The sequence below is a fragment of the Alligator mississippiensis genome, chromosome 6 (assembly GCF_030867095.1).
Source record: "Alligator mississippiensis isolate rAllMis1 chromosome 6, rAllMis1, whole genome shotgun sequence".
In the NCBI taxonomy this organism is placed as follows: domain Eukaryota; kingdom Metazoa; phylum Chordata; order Crocodylia; family Alligatoridae; genus Alligator; species Alligator mississippiensis.
Window position 1 is genome coordinate 59556812 of NC_081829.1, and position 19323 is coordinate 59576134.

Below are 19323 nucleotides of genomic sequence, written 5' to 3' on the forward strand. Positions count from 1 at the left end.
AAACAGTTTTGTCAGTGGTTCTACTATGATACCGGCAAATTCTTTCAGCACCTTTGGATGAAGATCATTTGGGCCTGCTGACCTGAACACATCAAACCCCTTCAAGTGCCCCTTCACTAGGTTGACACTAACTGTTGGTGGGCCAGTGTCCCCTACTGTGCCTGTCTATAGTCCAGTTTGGTGATATGTCTTTACCAGTATTTGTCGCAGGGCACTATGGTGCCCTGCTCCTTTAAAGAGCTGAAACTGCTAGGGGGAAGAGCCATAGCAGTGAGTTGGAAGCCCCAGCTGCTGGTTACCAGGGCAGCCAGAATGAGCTAGTGGCCCACACCTGCCAGCAGTCAGCTGACCGGAAGGGGCAGGGCCTGGCTCATATATAAACCCCAGGGCTGAGTCCAAGAGGGCTGTTCCCTGCTAGCAGCCAAGGGGAAGGAGCTCTCCCGGAGCAAGCAAAGGGGAGAGGCTTGACTGCAGGTACAGCTTCTGATACTGTTGAGGGATGGAGTACCATGGTGTGGTTTGAATGATGTTATAGCCAGGTGGCTTGAATTTGTTACAGCCCAGAGGCTTGTGTTTTGTTTGCTGTTGTGTAAGACCGGTGGTTTGGGTGAGGCTATTAGGGGAAAGAGGAGGCCTCATAGGGGGCCCATGGCAGCGTGGGGACCCCGGCGCCAGAGAGGGCACGGCATTTGGGGTGCGCAGACCCTGGCACCAGAGAGGGCACGGCATTTGGAGTGCGCAGACCCAGGCGCCAGCGAGGCGCGGAGCAAGACAGGGCTGAGGAGAGCCCAAGGAGGACAAGGAGGTCAAATTACAACAAGGCCCAGACTGGACAATGTCGGTACCATCTGCGAGGCTTGGGGCGTGGTAAAGGGGTGACTGGAGCCACTCATAGCCCATAAGGCTAGGGTGCCCCGAAACACCCATCGTAACATCTATTTTAAAGTGGGACGCACCAGGGGTCCAGGAACCCACAGGGTCCAGAGAACCAATCAAAACTGTGTCCGAGATGACTTAAAGGCAGCTTCCCTATTAATCAAAGACGTGGTGGGCGAGAACAGAGGGTGCCCACTGGGCCAACTTGGCACGGTAAAGGGGCCTTGAGGAGATCACAGTCATCCTTAAGGATCCCAGCCCATGACAGTGTTCAAGAATACTTATACAAAAACTCATTGAAGAGCTCAGCTTTGTCCTTCCTATCTGTCACCAATTGCCCTAGCCTGTCCTGTAGGGATCCTATGTTACTCTGTGCCCTATATACCTGAAAAAGGACTTTTTGTTGTCCTTAATTTTTGTTGCCAGCCTGAGTTGCATTGCTGCTTTGGCCTTTCTTACTAACTCCCTGCAAGCGTGAGCAAAATGGGTATATTCCTCCTTGGTAGCTACCTTCTGCTTCCACAGTCTATATGCCTCTTTTTTCATTCCTAGGCTTTCCTGGATTTCCCTGTTCAGCCAAGAGGGTTATTCTTATTCTTAAATTATTCTTTGGCAAGCTGTACAATAATGGTGTAATACATTAAGCATTTGAGATGCATAGCTGCCCCAGACCATACAGTGTGCTCCCCCTAGGACTGATGTCAGGTGAGCGATAGACCAGGTTGACCTAATTTTTAAATCACTTGTAACTTCTATTTCTATCCATTAAGGTAAATTTCAAAATGTTTAAAGTAAAGAGGAGATTCTCATTTGCTGATATTTTTTATTTGGAAGTTAGCAAGCCAGTGAAACTGTACAATTCCAATAAGTTGAAATCACACTAAGTATATCTCCTTAAAAACTGAAAAATGAACACAATGTGCTCTGATCTAGACCTTAGCCAAGTCCCATCTTTCAGCAACATTATATCAGTCACTGGATGACCACCAGAGGACTATCAGAAAACCAGACTCCTACTTTAATTGCTTGCCCCCCCCCAAAAGGTCTAGGAATAGTATATGACCCCAGTGCTCTTTCCTGCCCAGAGCAGGGGGTTGGACTCGATGATCTAATAGATCCCTTCTAACCCTAGAAATCTATAAAATCTACTGTATACATGCAGGGACTGCCAAAAGTCTGGAATCCTTACAGTTAACCAATGAAGAAGGATGGCATTCTTAAAACATCCCAGCTTCTAGAATATCACTATCTATCCCTGACCCAGTTACTTTTTCCTGGTCTCTTGTAATAAATGCAGTCAACTTGCCTCAACCTCTGCTGCACACATTAGAATTAGCATAGTACCTTTTATCATTTACTGAAATAATTGCTGCCTTAGAAATAGATGGATACACTGTGGGCAATGGCTGTGTTACAAACTTGAGTACTGTTTCATGCAACATTTGGAACACAAGCCCAGACAACTTTTACACAAGCTATGTTCATCATTAAGTACCACGGGGTTCAGCTTGCAAAACTAGAGGATACAGTTTGGATGTGACACACTTTTTTATGAAACCTGACAGTCAAACTTTCAAAAGCTGAAAGTTTAAAAATAACAAAACAATAACACAGTATGTACAATGTACTTATATGGGTCATTTCTATACAACCATAGAGAATTAGGGCTGAAAGAGACCTCAAGAGGTCACCTAGTCCAACCCCCTTCCAAGAGAGGGTTATGTCTATCTGAGTGAGTCCGAGTCCTCACATTTTCAACCATCTCTCTTCCTGTCTCCCCCTTTCTCCAGCCCTCCCACCTCCACCCCAACCTCCCCATCTTGCATCCCTTTCCCCTAAGAAAGGAGGCCTTTTAAAAGTGCGTCCCAGATAAATGTAAGCTATTGAAGACACATTAAAAAACTGAGCTATAGAAAAATTGATCAACTGGTGACTAGGCAGTGCCAGGAAACTTACTGGCCATTACAACTCTTTCTTTAAAGGCAATGGGGATTCAATTTCAAGATCACAAAGAGAAACTGTCTTACAGCTGCACTAGCCCCTCTTGCTCATATCATGAAAAACAAAGTACAGTTTAACATTCCCTATTCTAGAAAGGAGAGAGAATTGGGAGAGAGAGAAATCAGGTCAGAGGCAGGCAGCAGCCTGCAATGTTAACCTACTATATTTTGGTCTACAATCACAATTATTTTTCCAATGATGGTTTGTAATACTGTCCCATTACAATTGTTCCAAGCTATTTGGGTGCAAGAGCAAATTTCTTCCTGGTATGGAAGTGAGCTTTAGGCTTTCCAACTATTTTCACTTGAGTTAAGTCAAATCACATCTCACTCTGCTTATAGATGTTCATCTGCACTGAAATTCTAGCTTTGCTAATAATATTCAAATACCTCTACTTTGGGGAGCAGCTGAAGCAACAAAAATGGTGCAGTGTCTTCAAAATCATTTTGCTTAAACTGCCTTTTAAGGTGATATTGTGAATTTCTGATTAATTGTTATTTTATTAGCTTTTAAAAATATACCTTCACAGAAGCACAGAGCAAACTATGAGAACAGACAGTGCTTAGAGCAAGAAATTACTTGTAAATAAAATATGGTGACAGACTTCATTTTCTATGCAATAGACAAACAGCTATCTCTGCCGGTAACATGCAAATGAACTGTATTTCAACCCTGCTAAGCTAACGTGCACTGCAGTAAGAGAGAGAATAATTTCACATTCATTTACTTTGGCTTATTAGTCTGATTCTTCATAACTGCAATTCAGCAACTGTGAATGATAACCACTAGCAACAGAATTATGAAGTCAAAATCCAATGAAGTCATTGGAAGGCTGAAGAGATAGGTAGGGGAATGTTTGGATGCAACAGAAGTCAAGTGAGCACGATGAGGAGATTGATAACAGCTTGAAGTATTCATTTTTTCACTTTCAATTGGTCTTTGAGAATTACCAGTATTGGTCAGGGCTAAGCTCAGGAAAGTGATCAGAATTTAGGTCAATCTAATGAGATGAGTCAACTTATGCACAGCGATGATGGGGCCTCTTCTACTTTATCTAACCCTGATTTCAGAATCCTTCTGTTCGTTATCATTTTCTGCAATGGATTTTTTATTGCTAAATGCAGGATGGAGGTTTTTTAATACTTAATAGGACTGTTTTTCCTCATTTATTCTCTTATGCCTGAAATGACACAACTCTTGAAAACTGCACTGCTTTTGTTCTATTTTATTAGAAAGCAGAGCAAGGATCAACTAGACTAGGGAGGTACAAAGTACCTCAGCAACTGCCATAAAGAAGTGCATTATAACGAGGGGACTGGATTTTCCATTCACCACAGTAAACGCACATTTTCTCCTTTAACAGATAAAAACGCAGGAAATGGTAGGTTTCTCCTTGCAGGCTGGCAGAGTCCCAGCCTACAAGGAGCTGGGGGGAGTGGGAGGAGGGCGATCAGCAGGGGGTGCCATGTGCATGTGCACAGGTACATATGTACATGGCCACCAGGCAGCCTGCAGAGCAGCTCCTGCATGCAAGTCTGGTGTGGTGGAGGGGAAAGAGGGGGGCGGGGGGGGAAATGAGGCCCCCATAGTGAGGGAAGCAGGGAGGAAGTTGGGTGGGGCTGGGACTGCTGCCTAGGTGGTGCATGGTGTACTTGGGGCATGTGGCCGCAGGGCCCACATGGGAAGTAGGACGGAGCAGCAAGCAGCTCATCTGGGAGGCTGGGGGGGGCTGGCTCCCCGCTGCTGCATACACTCCCTGCACTCCTCCGCTGCTGCATGCATGTACCCCCCCAGATTTGTGTGCAGGGCAGGTGTGGGCTGCCTGCTGTGGGCTTAGGCTCCCCACCCTGCTGCCTTTTCCCTGGAGCCTCTGCAGCCCAGCAGGTGGGATCCGGCATGCCAGGGCAAAGCGGGGCAGAGAAGCTTGATGTTGCCGCTGCTGGGAGTTCTTCACTGCCACAGCAAGGCATCCCTGTCTGCCTGCCAGCAGTGGGGGTGGTAGCGTGGAGGGCACCTCACCATGGCAGTGTGGGGATCACAATGGCAGAGGCAGCTGGCCCCGCTCTGCCCCGCCATGCCAGGTCCCACTAGCTGGGCGATGTCACAACCCAAGGGTGTGATTTTTGTTTGTGTGCGCTTCGGCACTGCTGGATTATTTTCCGCCACTAGTAGCTTACTTTGCAGGGTGCATTTCTAGGTTGCAACAGAGAAATGCACGTTGCAAAGAGTTCCCGCCATTTGTATTCAAATTTGTGCCCCACTATTGGCCAGTTCTAAATTATTCCCACGTGGCGGCTAGCGATTGGCTTGCTAGTCGTATAAGAGGCTTGAGCGGTTTACGCCCAAGTTGGAGGAATCCACGACTATCAGGAGGAGGAGAACTTCACGTCTCGTGAAGATCTCTAAGCGCTGCGGAGCCTATCGGACCCAGCATGCATCTCAAGAAGGCTATAGGGGTCTGATCAACCTCTCGCCTCTCCCCGTCGCCGCCTGATCCCTCAACGTACCCTTCCCTGCGCTCAAGTTCCACGGAGCCTAGCAAACTTCGTGTGAGTGAATCCAGAACTCTACCCAGGTTCGAGTCCTGCAGTTTTTTTTCTTCCCATTGCGACGTACTCTCGAGGTTTTTGTTCATCTTCCCGTCGCCGAAACCCCATTGCGACGTACCCTTATGTTCTGCGGGTTCGAGTTTGGTTTTGTTTTGTAACTGCAACTCAAGCAAGTTTTCCTGCCTGCACCGCGACCATATTCGGTGTAAGTAAAATAATCTTAAATCAACCACCAAGCGTCCGTGCCTAATTCTAGCGTGCCGCCTGTCTTCCCCGACCCGGCATGTCCGGGCTGCTGGCCACAGCCTGCCGCGTGAAAAACCCCCTGAGGGCCTCAGACCGCTCCCGGCCCGCACAGGCGGCAGCAGGGTGGGGAGCCCCAAACCTGCACCTGGCCTGCACACAAATCTGGGGGCATACGCCCCCCCATGTCCCACCTCGGGAGTGTGCACAGTGGCAGGGAGCCATCTCCCCCACCTGAACCCACAGTGTGCAGCCTGCATTTGTACCCCCACTGCAGCAGCCGATACCTCCCGCAGGCAGCAGCTGGGGCTGGACACTGCTGCACAGGGCAGGCAGCTGTGGACCTGGGGTCCCTGTCCCCATAGCCCTGGCAACTGAGGGCCCCTTCTGGCAGGGCTGGGAGGGGCACGGGGCTGTGGGTGGGGAGTGAGGGGCAAATGGCATGGGCAGGGTACCAGCATATCAGGGCTGCTCGGTGCCACCGCACAGTGAGGGGGGACAGCTGCAGCTTGACCCATGTCCTGGTGAGCAAAGGGGGCAGGGGGAGCTCTGATTTTCCATGATAAAAAAACCCAAAATCAAATGCCAAAATTTATAGGTATTTAGAACATATTTTATTATAGTGATTGAGGCACTGGTAGGCTTCCAAATTGCTTTAAAATTGTAAATAGATCAATACAACGTTGTGCTCAACTAACACCTATGTATATAATGGCATTTCATTTTAATCACGGAAAAATGTGGATTTTGGGGTTCGATTTAAATCAGAGAATTTTTTATTTTTTTTTAAGCAGAGAATTTGTTATTTTTAAACAGAGAAAACTAGGGGGTCTCTAACTTTCCACATGGGAGCAAGTTTGTTTGGAAGTTTCAGTAAAGAAATCTCACCACACTTGGGAGCTTGAGGAAGACACTAGTTTCTGAGGACACAAACTCTGCCCTATATTAAGTGCAGGAAAATTATATCACAAAAAACGTATCCTGAGTCGGCCGAAAATGTCTCTAACTACATTTTTGAGAAGTTTGTGCTTTCTGATGGAAACAAAGCTACCTATCAGCACCTAGTTGGTAGCTCTCATCATTTTAACTGAATAGATCTAAACCAGTGATACTGAACCAGGGTGCTATGGTTGAGGTTGATGACAACAAGAAATTGGGCGAGTGGGTAGGTCTCTGCAAAACTGATAGAGAAGGAAAACCCTGCAAAGTAGTGGGCTGCAGTTGTGTGGTTGTCAAAGTAAGATAACACATTATTCCACTTAGTTTCAAAATTGTGTAATGCAACTAAAATGGAATGGGGGTGCCACTTTGGAAGCCCTTTGTGGCAGTGAAACTTCCTGTCTGCCAAAAATAAATTAATGCTTCCTGTTGTAAATTAGGCATACGAGATTCTTTTTATAACTTACTAGTATAGACTTTAGAGCTGAAGTGGATCCTAATACTAAATTTAATCTTTGACTGCTGATTTGTTTCTATTTATAATAGAAGCTCAATAAAATCTTTTCTCAGGTTTGGAATAATAATGCATTTTCCAAAATAATATCAGTTGGATCATAAAACTAATTTAATACCATCATTTATTGGAGAAAAATGTTTTTGGTTCTTGGGGGGTTTTTTGTTTTAAATTGCAAATGCTGGTAAATTATGTCTGCTTAACTTGAATGTGTTCTGCAGAACTCCTTACAATTACACTGGCAATAATAAAGCCACAGTACGAGCCTTAAAGATTTGCTAGTCTTTGAGGTCCCAGAAAATGGCTACACTTCTTTACAGTAAAAAAACCCAAAAACAAACCCCGGGTGTTACAAGAAATAATGGCCACAAGCTAGCAGAGAGCAGATTTAAATTAGACATTAGGAAGAACTTCTTCACAGTTCGAGTGGCCAAGGTCTGGAATGGGCTCCCAAGGGAGGTGGTGCTCTCCCCTATCCTGGGGGTCTGCAAGAGGAGGTTAGATAGGCATCTAGCTGGGGTCATCTAAACCCAGCACTCTTTCCTGCCTATGCAGGGGGTCGGACTCGATGATCTATTGAGGTCCCTTCCGACCCTAACATCTATGAATCATCTATGAATCTATGGCACCCTGAGGTGCTATAGGATCCGTTGAAGGTATTGCAGGATGCCACACTATTAATACTATAGTTTTATAATTGGTAGGGTCAGAAGGGACCTGAGCAGATCATCAAGTCCGACCCCCTGCCATGGTAGGAAAGAGTACTGGGGTCAAACGACCCCAGCGAGGTGTTCATTCAGCCTTCTCTTAAAGGTGCAAATACCTCCATGTGATTCACAACATAAATCCAAAGATCTCAAATAAGAATCCATATCATCAAAAACATCCTGACTCTCTGTAGTCTTTTCAAGTATTTTGCAACAGGAGAATTGCTTCATTATTATTTCCTGTTTAAAAAAAAAAAAAAAATCAGTAAAATTGAAATGGAGTCCCATTACATTCACAAAGTTACAAAGGGGTGCCTTGAGTATAAAAAGGTTGCGAACCACTGATCTAAAGGATCAAAAATAAGCTTGAGAAGAAATTCTATCCCTTTATGTAAACTGTTCATTATAAAGCCTGTTGGTGATCAATCAAGTGTTAGATTTTACTATTTTTAAATTGAAGAGAAGACCTGAAAGCTAGAAGTGTTTGCCATGCCACTTATTTTCTCCTTTGAACAAAAGGCACCATACTGTACCGAAGTAGGTGGTCTGGAAAATATATAGATCAGGGATGGGCAAGATATGGCCCGCAGTCCAGATCCAGCCTGGCAGGCCATTCTATCCAGCTTGCGGGGACCCTAAAAAGTTTTAGAAAATTAATTTTATCTGCCCCAGCTGTCTGTCAAAGATGACAGGCACCAGTGGCAGCAGGACCCACAGGAAGCCAGCAGCAGGACCCAGCTGCTGAGCAGCAAGGCCTGCTGGGCCTGCTGAAACCTCTGCAGCTTCTGGCTTGGCAAACTTGGGGCTGTTGCATGCCCTCCCTCTGTCCAACTGGAAACACAGATAAGGTGGGACAGAGGGAGGGGGAGGAGAAAAAAAAAAATCTGTGATCCACCCAGCAGATGGAAGCTGCATGGTACTGGTGGGGCTGGACTGGAGCCAGAGTGGGAAGTGGCAGGTGGAGGGGGGTGAAGGGAAGCCAAAACGGCAGGGGTAGCAGTGGAGGGAGTGGCAGAGGGGGCCATGGAAAGCAGTGGTGGTGGTGGGGGGAGCAGCAGGGACAGTGCCGAAGGGGCCATGGAAAGCAGCAGTGGTGGGGGAAACCACGGGGGGCAGCCCACAGGGAGTGGCTGCAGTGGGGGGAATGCCAGCAGTGGCAGCAGTAGTGGCAGGCTGGCATGCGGGAGGAAGGGAAGAAAAAAGAAAAATATCAGGAAAATGGCAGGAGAGTGGTGGCAGTGGGTGGACACAGAGCCTATGCTGGTGCCCTAGGGCCAGTGAGGACCCAGGGTGGGGCAGCAGAAGCATGGAGCCTGGGCACAGGGTTTAGCTGGCTGCATTGCATGAGGCTTGCATGCAGTCAGCAAGAGCCACACGCGATGGAGCCAGCAGCCCAACCCCATGTGTCTCTCTTTCTCCCTCCCACCCCACCCACCATAACCCAGTTCGGACCGGTTCTCAACCGAGACACACAGGTGGAAGGCTGTCACACCCCCTCCCCCAGAGCTAAAGACTCCTGGCAGACCCTCTGGAGGACTCCGACCCCACAGCATGGAGCCAGGAGGTAAGCAGGGACTGCGGTGGCTTGGCAGAATCAGTGGTGGGAGGCAGCTGAGGAGGGTTATGTTCTCCCCCATTACCCCAACTCCCCCATGGAACTATGCAAATAGTTGTGCTCTAGGCTCTGGCATATGAGTTAGCAAGGGAGTTCATGCAGGAGAGCAAGAAGGAGGGGCATAAGGCTCTAGGTGGTGATCTTGAGAAGGGTCGGCACAGCAGTAGTCCAGACTATTACCTATGCAACTGCACTCTAAAGTTCCCGCCCCGCTTCAGCTGGAGCCTCCCCCTTTGGTACCACTGAGGCCTCCACCCAGATGAAGCCCATGGTTCCGGCCTCTACTCAGACAGAGCCCTGGTTTCCAGCTGTGTGCGCTGCCTGGCTCATATGCAGGCACTTAGGAACAGGAGCAATGACACCTCCCCTTGTAGTGTATGGTCTACAATAGAGTCTCTGGGGTGCCAGATAAGGGAGCTCCAGGCTACAGCGCAGAGGCTGCGTACCATCAGGGATGGTAAAGAGGAGATCGACACCCACTTCCAAAACCTTTGTCAGAAGAACGATGAGGGAAGAACACGGATGGCTGGCAGGACGAGGGTGGACAGGAGTAGCTACTGCAAAGTCCAGCCAGGGGTCGCTTGGATGAAGGTCATCTCCGGCCCCAAGACATTCAGTGTCAGGGTCACCACCCCCCTGGAACTTCACAACAGATATGAACTCCTCGCAGCATCAACAGAGCCAGTAGAGCCACCAACTCCAGCACTTGAGGAAGGAAGGCAACCAGCAACCACCCTTAAGAAGAAATGCAGAGTGGCTGTCATGGAAGACAGGGGGAGCCGTTTTCCCCCATAACCCCTTAGCCCCTGAAGTCGGCTGCCTTCCAGGGATCCGTATTCACAGTGTAGCTGAGAGGATCCCTAAACTTATCCAGCCCTCTGACAACTACCCCATGCTCCTCATCCATTGGGCACAAAAGACACAGCTCGGAGCAAACCGGGTTGGGTCATGAGTAATTACAGGGTTCTGGGGGCTGGGATCAGAAGGTTGGGGGCACAGGTAGTTTTCTCCTTAATCCTCCAGGTTATGGGTCACAGGCATAGAAGGGAGAGAATATATTGAAGAACTGAACACAAGACTGTGGCAATGGTGCCACCGCGAAAGCTTCGGCTTCTTTGATCACAGTCCACACTTCAGACAGAGGGGCAGTGGTTTGTTGGGAAGGGACAACCTCCACCTCACCCCAGTGGGAAAGCAGCTTTTCTAGGCCAGAATGGCTGAACTGCTTGATAAGGCTTTAAACTAAGTTTGCTGGGGCACAGGTGGACAATCATACAGTACAAGCCCAGGAAGTGAAAACAACAGAATCAGCAGGTCAGGTAACACAAGGGAACTTACTCTGACCCCAGCCCAAGGAAAGGACTCTAAGAGCAAAGGGAAGCCCAGGGCTTCCAATCGCAGGCTTAGCTGCCTGTATACAAATGCCAGGAGCATGGGGAAAAACAGGAGGAACTGGCAGTTCTGCTAAACAATAACAAATATGATCTCATAGGGATAATGGAAACCTGGTGGGAATGCACTTACAACTGGACCACAGGTATAGATGGCTATACCTTGCACAGGAGGAATTGTGTTGCGAGGAAGGCCAGGGGTACAGTTCTCTGTGAAGGAGCAGTACACTTCCCTACAAGCAGAGATTGGCACCCAAGGAGGGCAACTTGAGACCCTCTGGGTTAAAATATGGGGAGCATGTGGCGAAGGAAATATAACTGTAGGAGACTATTACAGGCCTCCTAACCAGGAGGAAGAGCTTGGCCACAAATTCTCTAGGGAACTAGCAGAGGCTGCGCACTCTCGGTGCATGGTCATCATGGGGGACTTCAACCACCCTGACATCTTATGGGAAGAGCATTCAGCCAAATCTGATCAGTTGCATAGCTTCCTCACTGCATTGATGAGCTCTATTTGACTCAAGAAGTCATAGACTTCTTACCTCTTGTAAGGCACTGCCTTTGGCCAGATCTGGTTCTGGCCAAAGGGGATGACCTAGTGAGCTACCTGAGGATTGAAGGGAAGCTTGGTGACAGTGATCATTAGTTGATCACTTTCTCTATCCATCACAAAGCAGGCAAATCAGTCAGCAATGCAGAAATCCTCAACTTTAGGAAAGTTGGTTTCCACAAGCTCATGAGGTTAGGTTGGTTATTGAGGCCCTGAGAGATCGTGATCCGACGGAGATGGGAATACATTATGAGAGGTCGCTCCTTAGGGATGTGATACTAAAAGCACAAGGGAAGTCCATTCCGACCCGTAGGAAAGGTAGCAAAAGGGCTGGGAGACCCCTTTGGCTAAATAGGGAACTCATGGACCTTTTGAAACTGAAAAGATAAGCTCACAAGGGATGGAAGTCAGTCAGGAAATATCACCACGGAGGATTATGCAGCACTTGCCTGCACTTGTAGGGAGTGGACCAGAAAAGCCAAAGCTGAAAACTGGCTACAGGAATCAAGGACAACAAAAAGTCCTTCTTCAGCTATGTGGGCAGCTGGAAAAAAACAAGGGCAACACTGGAACCCTGCTGAACCAAATGGGGCAGTTAACAACCGACACCCAGAAAAAAGCTAATCTCCTCAATGAATACTTTGTGTCGGTTTTCCACCAGCCCAAGGGAACCACCTGCCTGACAGGACACAGGGTAACCAGGGTAAGGGCAATCACATGCCTATAACTGGTAAAGAACTTGTGAGGGAACACCTTGAGAGAGAGGCTGGACATCCACAAGTCAGCTGGCCTGGATGGAATGCACCCAAGAGTGCTAAAAGAGTTGGCTGGCATCATACCACGACCAATGGTGAGGATATTTGAGAACTTTATGGCGCTCGGGAGAGGTGACAGAAAATTGGAAGAGGGTCAGTGTCATGCCTATCTTCAAGAAGGGAAGGAAGACAGACCCAGGGAACTACAGGCCAATCAGTTTGACCTCAATCCCTGGAAAGATCTTGGAAAAAATTATCAAAAAATCTATGAGCAACAGACTAACAGAAGGCAATATTCTGAGAGAGAGCCAACATGGCTTCATTGTGGGTAAGTCTTGCCTAACCAACCTTATTTCCTTCTATGACCAGGTGATGCATCACCTGGACAGGGGTGAAGAGGTTGATGTCATATATTTAGATTTCAAAAAAGCCTTTTGACTTGGTCTCCCATGATGTCTTTACAGTAAAATTGGGGAACTGTGGCCTCAACAACCTTACAGTCTGATGGCTTGGGAACTGGCTTCCAGAGAGCAATAGTCAATGGAACAGAGTCAACATAGCACATGGTCACCAATGGTATCTACCAGGGTTCAGTACTTGGACCAGTACTCTTTAATATATTCATAAATGATCTGTATTTGGGTGTCAGAAGTGGAATGGCTAAGTTCGCAGATGACACCAAAGTATGGGGAAGTGTGGTCATGCTGGAAGATAGGCTGGCGCTTCAGACTAAACTGGACAGGCTCGCAAGGTGGGCTCATCAACACCTGATGACATTCAACACAGAGAAATGCAAGGTGCTTCACCTAGGGAGAAACCCACATCATACTTATAGGTTCAGCAATGCTACGCTCATTAGCACCAAGCCGAAAGAGACTTGGGGATCATGATTGACCACAACATGATTATGAGCCACCAATGCGATACTGCAGCCGGCAAAGCAAATAAAACTGGCTTGCATCTACTGATGCATCTCAAGCAAGATGCAAGAAGTCATCCTCCTGCTTTACTGAGCCTTGGTGAAGCCGCAGCTGGAGTACCGCATCCAATTCTTGGCTTCACACTTTAGAAAAACAATAGAGAAGTTTGAGTCCAGAGGATAGCAACATGCATGATTAGAAGTCAAGAGTGCAAGCCTTATGAGGAGAGGCTGAGAGGCATTGGACTTTTCAGCCTGGAGAAGAGAAGGCTCAGGGGGGACGTGGTGGCAACCTATAAGTATATAAGGGGTGTGCATCAGGAACTGAGAGAACATTTGTTCACCAGGGCACCCAAGGGAAGACTAGGTCTAACTGTAACAAACTGCTGGAAGACCGTTTTAGACTGGACGTTTGGAAAAATTTCTTTATTGTTTGAGTCTCCAGAGTCTGGAATAGACTCCCTGCAGAGTGGTGCAAGCACCTACCTTAGATACCTTCAAGTTTGGATGCTTATTTTGTTGGACTCATCTGCCCCTTGGGCAGGGGTTTGGACCAAATGATCTCGCGAGGTCCCTTCCAGCCCTAATGTCTGTGAAACCCCACAGTCCCCATCCCAACCACATACCCCACACTCATCCACAGCCACCCACCACACCCACATGCGGGGCAAATCGGGGCAACCACCCCGGGCCTCATGCTTTGGGAAGCCCCATGCGGGCAATGCCATAGAGGCCCTGCTGCAGCCACCATGCACCACCACTGCTGAGCACTGCTGGCACTACTAAGTGTGGCCGTTCTCCACCCACTTCCCCACTCTGGCCACTTGACACGCTCCCTTGCTGCCAACGCTGCCTCCAGCTTCTGCGGCTGTTTGCCACTCCCACCCCCTGGCCCTGCACAGGCTAATATGCCCCAGGCCCTGTACACCCCTAGGGATGCCTCTGCCCACACTCCACCACACACACACACACACACACACACACACCCCCCAACCACACCCCCCACATATACCCCCTTACCATTCACATACAACATACTGTAGGACTGTATTTTGAGCTATTATGCAATCATCTTTAGATACACTTCATAAACACAAAAATAAGAATAAAAATATTTTAAAATTAAATTCAAATAAGTTATAGTAGACGGGGTTTTCTTTGTATATGATTTGGGGTTTTTTCCAGTTTCAAAACTGGAGCACCCTCCCTCCCAAAAGGAGTACTTCCAGGGCAAAGGGAGGGACTTCCAGTGGCAAAGGTCAGGGGTTAGGGATTGGGAGTTCTGATCCCAATATGGGTACCACAGGTGGAACAACTTGCAAGGGGCAGGGCTACCCATGCAGCTTTTGACAGCTCACCGAAACTCAGTAAGCGGCCCTCCAACTGAAATAACTGCCCACCCCTGTTATAGACAGACAAAAGACCTGGTTCAAGGAACACCCACTTATTTATAAACATTTTATATATAATACTAGCCAAATGATGGGGGGGGTAGTGGGTGGGGATGGAGTCCTGTGTTCCCCCAATCCGGGCCTGCTGCCCCCTTCCTTCCTGCTGCTTGAGGTCCAAGCCCAGGCCCAATGTGGGGAAGGACCAGGTCCAAGGGTGAGGAGAAGCTGGGCCACTGCGGCGGGGGAGGAGTAGCAGGCCTGGGCTGACCCAGCGGGGGGGTTGGAGGAGCGGGTTCGGGGGAGGAGTGGGCCCTGGCCCAAGGCGGGGAGGAGGCCTGCTGTTCCCCTCCACTAGTTGCTGCTGTGGCAGGCCAGGCCCGTTGCTCCCCCCTGTTGCAGCAGGCCCGCTTCCCCCCTCCCCCCAAGCAGGGCCTGGGCTCACTCCTCCCCTTCCCCCAAAGCTGCTGCCGTAGCGATTCGCTCCTTCCCCCCCAACCCCGTCAGGCCCGCTCCTCCCCCCACCGCCCCTGGGTCAGCCCTGCAGACAGCGATGGCTGAAGAGGGTGGGGTGGGCTGAGGCCAGCGCTGCCCCACGGTGTCCCAACCCCACCCCGCCCCCATGCCACCACCCCCACTCCACTCCATCGTCAGGGAGAAGGGCAGGGAGAAGGGCAGGGGAGCAAGGCCAGCGCTACCTCACCCCCATTCTGTCTGCCTCCAGGGAGCTGTGCTGGCCTTCCCTTCCCGCTCCGACCCCTGTGTCCTCACCATCATGCTACAGCATTGCCATCTATTTGAACGCTTCTTCACACTCTGATTAGTTGTCAGCCAATCAGAGTGCAAATAAAATGTTATGGACAGACAGATGCTTTTATAATATTAGAACATGTTAATTGGAGATGTAAGGACCACAATCAAAAATCCCTGATGAGTTATGAAATCAAATCATTTTTGTGATTTCATTTGGTCCCATGGGTTAGGGAAAGAAGTTACACATAAACCAGTTTAAGTGATCAGAAATCGGTTTAAACCTGTTACGTGAAAATCAGTTTAAACCTGTAACATGAAAATCCTATATTTAATCATTTCAAAAGCGTTATCAGTTACAGCAGGGGTGGGCAAAATGTGGCCCACGGGCCACATGCGGCCTGCCAGGCCATTCTATCTGGCCCACGGGGCTCCTAAAAACTTTAGAAAATTAATATTTATCTGTCCCTGGCTGCCTGTCATGCGGCCCTCAATGGCTTCCCAAAACTCAGTAAGCAGCCCTCTGCCCAAAATAATTTCCCACCCCTGAGTTACAGACATTTGTAAAATTTCACCTTTGCCAGTGCAATCACAGTATCCATCAACTGAATGGAATAAAGCAGTTTTTAAAGCGTGTGGAGAATGAAATTTGACCTGACCAGTTACGTTTTGTTCCTTTGAGTCAGTTAATAAAAAAGTAAACAAATACAGGATTAAATGGGCAGTTTTACTTTGTAGTGTTTATAATTACTTCTCTTGGAAGTTCAAAAGTAGCAGTCATATTTCACTGAACACACAATCATTTTCTTCCCTGTGATTTTCTAATGGAGCTGAAAATTAAGATAGAAATTTTGTTTACTTTCCCTTTTACACATTTGCACCTTCAGGAAGTCCAGTATGCTTTTGGAAAAACAAGCTCCAGTTACAAAGGATAGAAATACTGTTCTTCATTTCTTTCCAAAAGAAGCAGAAACTCTTTTTTAAACCCTAGTTGCAAAGAAACCATGGGGCACTCCTGGGGCAGACTAGCAGACTACTGAAATGTCATATGGTGTGTCTGGTGCAAAGGGGAACAAACTCTAATATATTCTTGAATATTTAAACAATTTTCATAGATTTCATAGACATTCGGGCTGGAAGGGACCCCGGAGGATCATCGAGTCCAGCCCGGGGCACGGAGTCAGCAGGGATCATAGGATCCCAACAAGATAAGCATCCAAATGTGTCTTGAAGGCATTCAAACTGGGTGCTTGAACCGCCTCTGGCGGAAGTCTATTCCAAACCTTGGGGGCTCAGACAGTAAAGAAGTTCCTCCTTGTGACCAGCCTGAATCAGTCGCAGTGGAGTTTGTGACCGTTTGATCTTGTCATCCCTTGGGGCGCTCTAGTGAACAGACGTTCCCCCAGATCCTGATGAGCACCCCTGATAAACTTATAGGTGGCCATCAGATCACCCCTGAGCCTGCACTTTTCTAGGATGAAGAGTCCCATGGGTCTCAGCTTCTCATCATAAGGTCTGTTTTCCTGACCTCTGATCATGCGCGTGGCTCTCCTCTGCACTCTCTCTAGCTTCTCCACATCCTTTTTGAATTGTGGAGCCCAAAACTGGACGCAATACTCCCAGCTGCGGCCTCACCAAGGCCGAGTACAACGGGAGAATGATGTCCCGGGATTTGCTTGAGAAGGATCTATGGGTGCAAACCAGTGTTTTGCTTGCTTTACTAGCTGCAGCATCACACTGAAGGCTTATGTTCATCTTGTGGTCAATCGTGATCCCCAAGTCCCTTTCATCCGTAGTGTTAACTAGCGTAGCACTGCCAAGCCTATAAGCATGGTGCAGGTTTTTCCTCCCAAGGTAGTGAAACTTGCATTTATCGGCGTTGAACACCATTAAGTTCTCATCCGCCCAATTCATGAGCCTGTCAAGGTCTGCCTGGATCACCCTCCTGTCTTCAAGTGTGGATGCTTTACCCCAGAATTTGGTGTCGTTGGCAAACTTGGCCAGCCCGCTTCAGACACCAATGTTCACATCATTGATGAAGATGTTGAACGGTATAGGCCCTAGGACAGAGCCTTGAGGGACCCCACTGGTGACCGTGCACCAAGACGATTGGTTTCTGTCAACCACCACCCTCTGGGTCCTACCGCGGAACCAATTCCCCAGCCAGCGGATTGTGGTGAGGTCAAGGCCACAGTTAGCCAGTTTTGCCAAGAGGTAATCATGGGATACCAGATTGAAGGCTTTTTTGAAGTCAAGATATACGACATCAATCTCTTCCCCCTCATCCAGGTGATAGGTCACTTGGTTGTAAAAAGAAATGAGATTGGTCAAGCAAGACCTACCCACAAGAAACCCATGCTGGGTATTCCTCAGGATATTGCCGTCAGCTAGTCTATTGAGGATGGCCTGTTTGATAATCTTGTCCAAGACCTTCCCCAGGATAGAGGTCAGGCTGATGGGCCTGTAGTTTGCCGGATCTACTTTCCTCCCTTTCTGGAAGATAGGCATGACATTGGTCCTCTTCCAATCTTTGGGCACTTCACCAGAGCACCAGGAGTTCTCAACGATCCGTGCCAGGGGCTATGATGCTTGCCAGCTCCTTGAGTACCCTGCGATGTAAACCGTCAGGACCAGCTAACTTGAAGGTATTCAGCCTGTCAAGATGTCCCTTCACGAGGTCAGCTTTGATGGAGGGTAAGGAATCCCCCTCACTCGGAACTCCCTGTCCCGTAGTGGGCAGGGGCAATCCCATGGGACTGGTGAAAAACTGATGCAAAGTACCCATTAAGCAAGTTTGCTTTTTCATGAGCATCGGTTGTCAGTTGTCCCATCTGGTTTAGCAGGGGTCCAATGTTGCCCTTGCTTTTCCTCCAGCTCCCCACATATCTAAAAAGACTTTTTATTGTCCTTGATATTTGTAGCTAGCTGGAGTTCCATCGCAGCCTTGGCTTTCCTGGCTTGCTCTCTGCAGTTCCAGATCAGAGCAGAGTATTCCTCCTCGGTGGTGCTTCCAGTCCTCCATCCTTTGTAGGTCTTCCTTTTAAGACGCAGGAGGTCTGCCAGTTCCCTGGAGAGCCAAGGAGACTCTTGTGCCCTTTTGCTGCCTTTCCTCCGACACGGGATGAACTTTGCTTGCACATCCAGGATTGCTCTCTTGAGGAGCAACCAGTTGTCCTGAACTCTCCTCCCCTTTGGGTTGTGGCCCTTTAGGGCCTCACTGACAAGCCTTCTTAGCTTGTCAAAGTCAGCTTTCCTTAAATCAAGGACTTCTGTATTACTGATTGACTTGCCACCTTTACAGCAGATGGTGAAGGTGATCAGCTCATGGTCACTGTCAACCAGCTTCCCTTCAATCATTAGGTCACTGATTAGGTCGTCCCCAGTTGCCAGCACAAGGTCAAGCAGCGCTTTACCTCTCATTGGCCCGTAACTTCCTGCGTCAGATAGAGGTCATCCACGCACGAGCGAAAGTTTTGCGAGTGCTCAGATTTGGCTGAGCGCTCCTCCCAAGAGATGTCTGGGTAGTTAAAGTCTCCCATGACGACTGTACACCGGGAGCGTGTGGCCTCAACCAATTCCCTGGCAAACTTCTGGTCAAGGTCTTGACCTTGGGTAGGGGGTCTGTAGTAGATTCCCACCATAGTATCCCCATGCCTTGTTCCCCACAGATTTTTACCCAGAGGGTGTCAAGTTGTCCACTGTAGGTTCCAATGTCAGCTTGCAGGGACGCGTAGCTTTCCTTAACATAGAGAGCTACGCCCCCACCCCTTTTGTCCACTTGATCCCTCCTGTACAGGGTATAGCCATCTATACCTGTGGCCCAGTCATGGGTGGAGTCCCACCAGGTCTCCGTTATCCCTATTGCATCATAGTTATTTGCATTTAGCAGGAGGACAAGTTCCTCTTGTTTATTCCCCAAGCTCCTGGCATTTGTGTACAGGCAAGCAACTGTCCCCTTGGGGGCCCTTGCCTTGCCTACAGTTTGTTCCAGGGCTGGGGCAGGGATGGGTTCCCTTAAATGCCTTGGCCTGCTGGCTTTGCAAGGGTTGCTCAGCAGGCCAGCAGTGGCAGTAGTCCCCTCATCCCCCGGCAGGCTTACTTCAATAGTTTGTTAGTTCAATAATTT

The 19323-nt window shown here is 48.6% G+C and overlaps 1 protein-coding gene and 1 non-coding gene across 4 annotated transcripts in view; one reads left to right on the plus strand and one right to left on the minus strand.

Moving 5' to 3' along the window:
- The window catches only part of MICU1 (mitochondrial calcium uptake 1), a 239657-nt gene that overhangs the window by 108353 nt on the left and 111981 nt on the right, over window positions 1-19323 (minus strand). The window lies entirely within an intron of this gene.
- Window positions 7301-7434, plus strand: LOC132251301 (small nucleolar RNA SNORA33). Its single transcript, XR_009463246.1, has one exon. It is a non-coding gene; the product is annotated as a small nucleolar RNA SNORA33 (small nucleolar RNA).